At 38.4% G+C, this 8909-nt stretch overlaps 1 long non-coding RNA gene across 1 annotated transcript; it reads left to right on the forward strand.

Annotated features, from left to right (window-relative positions):
• Positions 1-2016: 2016 nt before the first annotated feature.
• Positions 2017-2977, forward strand: LOC144753548 (uncharacterized). Its single transcript, XR_013594406.1, has 3 exons — positions 2017-2250; positions 2342-2411; positions 2536-2977. It is a non-coding gene; the product is annotated as an uncharacterized LOC144753548 (long non-coding RNA).
• Positions 2978-8909: the final 5932 nt, after the last annotated feature.

Raw genomic sequence — 8909 nt, forward strand, 5'->3', positions numbered from 1 at the left:
TGTGTACTAAAATGTCCCTCATACTGTGTCCCTTCCTGTAGGTGGTCTGGGTGTGATAGAGGAGCCTATAATGGGATCTTTTTTCAGCACCTCCCAGTTCTTGGCTAGAATGAGTTGTACTTCTTTCGATCCACCATTATAGGTAAAAATGACTCTGGTTACTGTTCTCACTCTCATCTACTCTGTCATTAGTGTTGAGAATGGTCTCCCTGCTAATGTTCTTGACCTCAGTTGCCCTGCGCAAGACCCAACCAGGATAGCCCCTCTCGGTAAATCTGGCAAGCATAATGTCTTGTTCCTTGAAGAAAGCGTCTTCTGAGCTACAGTTGCGCTTTGCTCTCAATAGTTCTCCATAGGGGATGCTCCATTTGAGCCAGTCAGGGTGACTGCTCAACGCGTGTAGCAGACTATTGCCTGCCGTGGCTTTGCGGAACAATTTTGTGTGCAAAGTGTTATTGATGATCTCGACCTTGATGTCTAAGAATTCAACAGTACTGTTACTAATGTTACTGGTCAGTACTAGATTTCAGTTGTTGTTGTTCAGTTTCTGTATGAATTCTTCCGCTTCTCTTGCCATACCTCTCCAAATCATGAAGAGGTCGTCAATATTCCTCAGCCATAAAGCGACTGTGTCAAAGTCATTTTTGAGATTGCAGTCCTGCCTGAGCTCCTCTTCCCACGCCCCTAGGAACAAGTTTGCAAAGCTCAGCGCGAAGCAAGTTCCCATGGCAGTACCAAGGGTTTGTCTATATATACTGCCATTGAAGAGGAAGAAATTTTTTTAAGGCAGAACTTGATCATGGCAATAATCCTCTCTGTGTGTTCTAGGTATTTTATCGCTCTTTTAGATAGATATTTCTGACATGCTGAAATCCCTGCCTCGTGTTCGATGATGGTGTATAGCGAACTCACGTCCATAGTTATGAGTATGTATCCTTCCTGCCAACTCACACCCTGTATTTTGTTTAAAAATCCTTCATATCTCTCACATACACGGGAAGGAGGACTACCTAATCTTTCAAAAAATGGTCTACATATCTAGATACATTCTCAAGGGCACTCCCTTTGGATGATACTATAGGTCGCCCCGGAGGGTTGGTCATGTCCTTGTGTATCTTGGGGAGTAGATAAAGCACCAGGAGTTTGGGAAAATCTTTTTTTTAGAAAACACTATTCTTCCCACTCATGTAGGCCTTTATCTCTCCACTCTGTGAGATCATTCCATATGTTGGTGACACTTTGCTGTACTCAGTTCTATTGGTAATGCAATAAGAGAGAGGGTCATTTAACTGACGATTAGCTTCTGCTATTTATATTTCTCTGGTCATAATAACCACTTTGCCCCCCTTGTCTGCCAGTTTGAATATAATGGAACTGTCAGTGGCTAAGTTGGTGATTGCATTTTTTTGTGCCTTTGTCATATTATACATCAACGGTGCAGGTTTTTTAATCCATACTTTCTGTTTGTATTTCAACAATTGTTCAGAGGCTATATCTTGAAATGTATCGATTTTGTCATGTGGCATTGTTGGTAAAAAGATGGACTTGGGTTTGAACCCTCTTGAGGCCTCAAGCGGGTTCAAACCCAGGTCCACCTTTTTATAAACAAAGCGGCCTCAGGCGGATTCATACCCAAGTCCACGGTTTTACCATTAAATAAAAATAAAAAATATAAAAATGTTATAAAGATAAGAGTAGTTTTTTTATCTGTACGACACAGAAATCATTTATAATGACAGGAGAGTTATATATACTTAATAATTATTTCCCTCTCGCAAATCAAAACTGCACTTGTGGGTAAATAAATCCACTGGCTGATGAAGTGATCCAACTAGCAGTCGCCCAAAATCATTGCGTATAAGGCTAGAACAGGAAGAAATGTTTCTACCCGGCATTATCTCATTATGATTGATGTGCGGGAATGCGCTCATTGCTTATTATGTGAGATACCAAATAGAAATAGAGGCTGATACAATTGCTGTATGACTAATGATAATTACAGTAAGGACTGAGAATATCACAGGAGTTAGGATTGAATATGTCTGGATGTTAACCAACTATGGAAAAAACAGAAATTTTAAAATGTAATCATAAAGTGATATCTTGTTATAGGTGGCAAATCAGGGGCCGGCCCAAGCGGACGTGTATTAATTCATCCGTGATATTATTTATAAAACCTGGCACATCAGCCTAAACTGAGCACTCCAATCAGCATACAACGGTTGGCGTCACTTAGCCCCAATTTCTTCGGTAAGCTTTTGGTTTCTTTTCCTCGGAGATATGTAACCTCTGGGCATAATACTAATAGCGATACTGAACACTGAATATTTGTTTTTTTCAGTATCCATACGTTATTAACCAATGGTGGCACCAGTATACATACCTGCAACGTGAATACCTTGAATCACAAGGTATGCTATTTAGTTTTATTGAATAATAAGCATGACATATTGCAGCAATATACATATAATTATTTGAGAGCTTTTGAAAGGTAACATTTCTATTTTTCTTTTAAATCACGGTTTTTAATTGAAGAGGAGATCGCCATTCCTCTCTCTCTTCAAGATTTTAAATCGTAATGATCCTAATCGCCAGAGGTGTTAGTCCAATTGAACTCTAACATCATCTTCACTGTGGTTAGGTATGTTGCTACCATTTCCTTTTCATGTGGAGAGTAACTGCTGTTATTTTTTCTGTCATGTTATTAATTTGTATTGCTTTTAGAAGCTTCTGTGCTGATGGTTATGTAGGGTATACAAAATATTAAACTTTGAGGAGTAAAAAGAAATGATGATTGTTAACTAGCATTGTGATGTCAACATGTATATGATAATAATTATATGCCTTTTGCCATCTAGAAACTGTCCTGAAGAAGGTGTTTATTCACGTACTCACCGAAACGCGGCGTCGACAACTGTTTTCTCATAATGATGTATTTTTAATGAAATGTTTTTATGATATTGTATATATAATTGTATTTAATAAATACTTAATGCCAATATATGACCTTATTTGATCTTTTTGAATTTTTGAATTGTAATGTTGACTTTATGATACTGTTTAGCTGTAATGTCTTTTCAAATTGGTAGCTCTCTGTCCACCAGCATTTTTTAAGCCTGTGATTAACCATCACTGTTGTTAGGGACCTATTTTGTTCTTTATCCACCCATCGTGTCCACCAGCATGGCACTGAACATTTTGCCAGTCTTTGAGCTACCAGGCTCACACAGCAGCATCTTGCCATTCTTTAACCGGAAAACCCAGGAATAATAGTGTAAATCAGGCAAGGATAAGCTCCCTTTATCATTCTTCCTCTGTAATTTCTTCCATGCTATGCGAGGACCTTTTGAGGCCCAAATGAAACTGCTGATCTTACCCTGCATTTTTTCTAACCGCTCCCCTTAAAAGTTAAGGGGCTTGAATAAAATGAAAAACAAAATTTTGGGAGGATAGACATTTTAACTAGGTTTATTCTCCCCAGTATGGTTAGAGGTAGATGGGACCAGCTTGAAATTAACTTACAAGCCTCTTTCATTACCTTAGAGAAGTTTGCCTCCGGGAGATTCTTATTGGCATGTGTGATTTTAATCCCTAAATATCTCATTTCTTTCTTGAGTAAATTGGTTTCTTCCTCCAGGTTCCAAGCCATGATCTCTGTTTTAGAATTAACAGAATATCCTGCAACTTGACCAACATTCTGGGTTAAGCTATTAATTAATGGGACTGCCACATGTAGATCTGAGGTGTACACCATATGGTCATCTGCATATAAACCCTCCTTCTTTTCCCAACCTCTGTACCTAAAGGGGGGTATCAATCCCTCGTTTCTGATTTTATTTGCCAATGGTTCGAAATATAAATTAACTAATAACTGAGATAGTGGACAACCCTGTCTTATCCCACTCGCTATTTTAAAAGGTGAGGTAAGATTCCCATTTACTAAGACTCTTGAACACAGTGTTTGGTATATCGTAGCCAACACCCTACAGAAATTGTTGCCTAGATTATTTAAGCTTTAACAATGCTTGCAAGTAGACCCAATTGACCCGGTCAAAAGCTTTTGTGGTGTCAAAAGTTATTACTCCCAGGAGAACTTTTTATAAACTAGTAAGATTGATTGCTCCTATTAAATTAAATGTCAACTGGTGCATTCCCCCCTTACAAAACCCTTCTGATCTTCATGAAGAAGGCCCCCAACTCCTCCATTCAGTCTCTCTGCAAAATTGTTAGCGAATATTTTATAATCACTATTTAGAAGGGATATAGTTCTGTGTGACTCACAAATTCTTGGAGATTTCACTGGTTTTAAAATTAGTGTCACTGTGGCCTCGTTCCATGATGCAGGTATTTCTGAACCTCTCTCAAATATCTTTGCATACAACTTAGTCAAGATTGGGAGTAGGACATCTTCTAATAGTTTTTATATTTCTATTGGTAACCTGTCCGGGCCTGCTGCTTTGTCTGACTTCCCCAGCCTGATTGCACACTTAAGGAGTTATGCTACTGTTAATAACTGTGCTTATATTATCACTAATTCTGGGTGGATTATCCTGGTTCAACCAGGCCTTAACCTCTTTCTCAGTGGTCACTAACCCTGCCTGATATAAATCCTTAAAATAATTCTGAAAAGCTTGCTCGTTCTCCTCATTTTTCTTAAGCAATGCCCCCGTATTGTTAAATTTGACTTCTTTTATCATGTTTCTCACTTGATCTGCCATGGTTTTCCAGGCGAGCAGTTTCCCCTAGTTTTCTCCTTATTCAAAGTAAGATATTTTTCAAGTCTCCTATCTCTTTCTTAATCTGTCCTCTACTACTACCTCCAAATCAGCTTTTAGATTTTGAAGAGCGGCCTGTATGAGTTCTTTCTCATTATCACCCAATAATACATTGACCAATTTCCTTTCCAGGGGCTGAATTTGGGTTTCTAGCGTTCCCACCTCTGTGATATACTTATTTCTTTTAAATTATAGTAAGTTAATAATTTCCCCCTTAAAATGCCTTATAGGTTTCCCAGACCACCCCCACAGAAGCAGTGTCTAAGTTTATATTGAAGATTTCCTCAGTCTCTAATCTGAGTGACTTTATAGCTGCCTCATCCTGTAACAAGGTACAACCCATAGACTATCTTCCCTGGTCTGGCCTGGTAGAAAGGGTCATAACTAGTAGAACTGCGGAATGGTCTGACAGATGGGCCCCTATGTGTGTAACTTCTTGTATCTGCTCTTTTATTCTCTGGTCAACTAGAAAATAACCTATTCTGGATGGGTGACCAAATTTTTTGCTGAGTGTAAAGCCTTTTATAGAACCCATCCTATCCCTTCATATATTGCATAATCCCAACATAGAATACTTCATTGAATTTACTTTCCAAACGAACTTTCAAGGATAACAAAAAGTATTTAATGTTTCTACAAGCTCTGGAGTCAAGGTCCTAGCTATAGCAACAAAGTACCTCGATCGCCTAGAAAGGGCACTGTAAATCACTTATACCCAATGAGTTAAAAATAGCCACCACCATTTCCAAACAAATGAAGAATTTATTGGATTCAGGGGATTTGTAGTTTGGGATCAGGCGCCAATATATAGTGCACTCGGATGGCACTGCGATACAATATTTTTGGCAGTCTGTGGGCTACATTGGTGCTAATTAAAAATACACGCCTAGAGTCTCATCAAGGCTCCTGGACATTGGCGGTTATTAGAAAACAGATGGAGGCAGGTCCCCCCATAAAGGACGCAAACAAGCACAGAAGAAAGCCATAAGGAAATATTGGCAAAGAGCCTCCTAACATGTAATACCACTGTACGAAAAAGAAATAGACTCAGGGTGCTAATAAGGAAGCAATTCTAAAAGAGTTGTAGTAGATGACTAAGGAACATCTTTATAGTTGCCTCTAGTTTGTCCAGGAGAAGATGACAATTAACTTCCAGAAAAATCTCCAATCTGACTCGGTGCAATAACTGATAGATTTGAAATCAGAGCTCAATCAACAGGAAGACAGAATAAACACCAGTAAATAGATGCTTCAGAATCTAGAAAAAGAGGGGATAAGGACTGAATCTGGAGCTGTAGGAAGTGCAGGGCAAGTGTGTCGATCTCGATGATGAATGAAGACTTGACAATATTTGCCTGCAAAATGTTAAAGACGAGTCAGGGAAAGAGGACATAGTGGGGTCCTCAAAAGATATGTTCTGAAAGTTGTTGAAGAAAGACTCTGAAGCAACTCTGGAAATTAATGCCCACATGCATCAAGGTAAATTGCATTCGCAAACGGAGCGAATCGCAAAATTCGGCCGTTTGCGAATGCAATTTCCTTTTTTGAGGTGCATTATTTTTTTTCATTTTTTCGCAATTTAAGGAATCGCAATTATGTTGCGATTTCTTAAATTGCGATTGCATTTAAGAAATCGCAATTTGTGATTTCTTAAATGCAATGCATTAACATTTTTGTTTGCGAATTCGCAAATAGGAAGAGGTAAATTACCATGAAGTTGAACTTCATGGTAATTTGTGAAAACTTTCAAAAATGCACAAAAGTGCATTTTTGAAAGTTTCATTTTACACACACACATGCCCTTGGAGCATGTGTGTGTGAAAAATGTTCTTAAAGTTTCATTTCAGGGGTGCAGGGGGGGTTCCTTTGGACCCCCCCCTGCACCCATGAAATAGCATTCTCACTTTGTGATTCCTTAATTGCGAATCGCAAAATGAGAATGGCTTCCCATTCATTCCTATGGGCCTCTAGGCCCATAGGAATCAATGGGAAGGGATTCCTTAATTGCGATTCGCAAATTGTGAATCGCAATTAAGGAAAATTAAGAAATCGCTAAAAAATTGCGATTTCTTAATGCATAGCATTTTGCGATTTCTTAATTGCGATTCCTTAATTTTTGCAATTAAGAAATCGCAAAATGTAACAATGATGCATGTGGCCGAAAGAGTGTACAAACAAGAAGGAATGCAAAAGTAGAAAATCAACACCAAGAAACATATTGGTGAAGATATTTTCTTTGCTGCTCTAGGAAAACATGATATAATGAGCGAGAATGTAGGCACTTATTTGATATATGAGAAAGGAGGTTAAGCTTTTCAGGGACCTATTACAACATACGCTAAAATAAGTTATTTCAGAGCTTGCAAAAAGAAAGGGATAGATTGCTGTCAAATTTGCCTTGCACTTCTAAATTGGTGTACATCAGGGTATAATAAGGATGCTGGGAGAGAATCTGGGCATTATGAGTAAGTAACATAAAGTACCCCAGAAAGGATCCTGACACCAAGAGCAAAGAAAAAAGAAACGAGATTGAAAGGGAAAAATACAGGCCAACATTTTTCAGCACTTCTGAATTCAGAATTGCTGAAAAACTCTGGGTATCAATGGGGTCTGGAGTGGGACAAATATTAACTACATGTTCTTGATATGAGGACTGCAGGAAGGAAATTGTTGCAAATTGCACATGCATCTTTCTTTTTCAGTGATACAGGGCAATGTTACTATGTAACACAGGGAGAAGTGCTAGCCTTTTTATTGGGCAGCTAAACATTTCAGTACATCCTTGTGGGGGTTGCCATTTAAAATCCAGACCCACTATTAACACCTGGTGTATCTGTTGACAGCTGAAGGTTCAGGATAAGCCTCGCCTAGAGTAGATAAATGGTTGGCAACCCGTAGATACAAACAATGGATTTGCAGATTGCTTGCCATGGTTTGGAGTAACTAAAGGAGATGAGAGGAGTGATAATGGTGAGAGTGAAGAAGTTCAGGGATAAGTAGCAGCTACATGGGATATCCTGCCAAAATAGCAGCGCAAACATATTGTGAGGCACATATATTTTGTAAAAAATATTGTGATGTAAAAAATATTTTGCGCCAGAATATAGAAAGTAAGAATATTGTTTTTTATGTCTTTTATATAGTGTTTTGTAAATATGGTTGTACATATTAGCTTTTTAAATTACATAGTTGAGTTTTTTTCGTTTTGTGTTATAAGTTACTATTATTTTAAGGTAAAGCATGTTTAATATTTTTCTTTTGATTTGGTACTATATTTAAAAATGTTTTGTTTTGTGTCAATTTTTTGGGCAGGGTTTGGGCTTGTAGGGAAATAAGGTGTCAATTTTTTTAAACATTTATTTTATAATTGATTATAAATTTGTATGTTTTAATTTGTTAATTAGATAATTATGTAAATTGAAAATTAGAAAGATATTTGTTTATTTCTTAATTGTTTAATTAGATTATTGAGTTTGTTGGTAATGTATTTGTTTTTAATAATGTTATGTTATGTTATGTTATTGATTTTTATTATGCGCACAGCTGCTCCAGCGAAGGAGCGTCCTGGCGCAGTGACAAGGTAGGACACAACATAACAGAAACTAAACATTAAGACCACTGGAGAACATTTTAAAACAAGAAAGTCTTGATAGCTTTCCGGAAAAGCATAAGGTCCTCCAACAGGCGGATTTCAACCGGGAGGGAATTCCAGAGGGTTGCAGCTTTAACACTAAAAGAGTGTCCGCCCGCCCTACAGAGCCTGAATCTGGGGACTACAGCAAGAGCCTGACCTTGAGAACGAAGAGTACGTGTAGGTACATAAAAAGACAGGAAGCTAGACATGATTTGAGGGCCTATGCCTTTCAGAATTTTAAAGGCCAGACACAAGATTTTAAAATAAATTCGCTTCCTCACTGGAAGCCAGTGCAAGGAGCGGAGGACATTTGACACAGGGCAAAATTTGGGCAGGCCTACAATTGCTCTGGCCGCGGCATTTTGTACCCGTTGTAAACGGGTAATTTCTGTCAGGTTAGCCCCTACCAGGAGAGAGCTGGCATAATCCAGGCGCGAGATGACAGTAGCCTGTATAACCAGCTGCCTGGTTGGGGCATCAAAAAACTTAAGGGCAGGTCT

Source organism: Lissotriton helveticus, chromosome 5_1 (genome assembly GCF_964261635.1).
Source record: "Lissotriton helveticus chromosome 5_1, aLisHel1.1, whole genome shotgun sequence".
Lineage (NCBI taxonomy): Eukaryota > Metazoa > Chordata > Amphibia > Caudata > Salamandridae > Lissotriton > Lissotriton helveticus.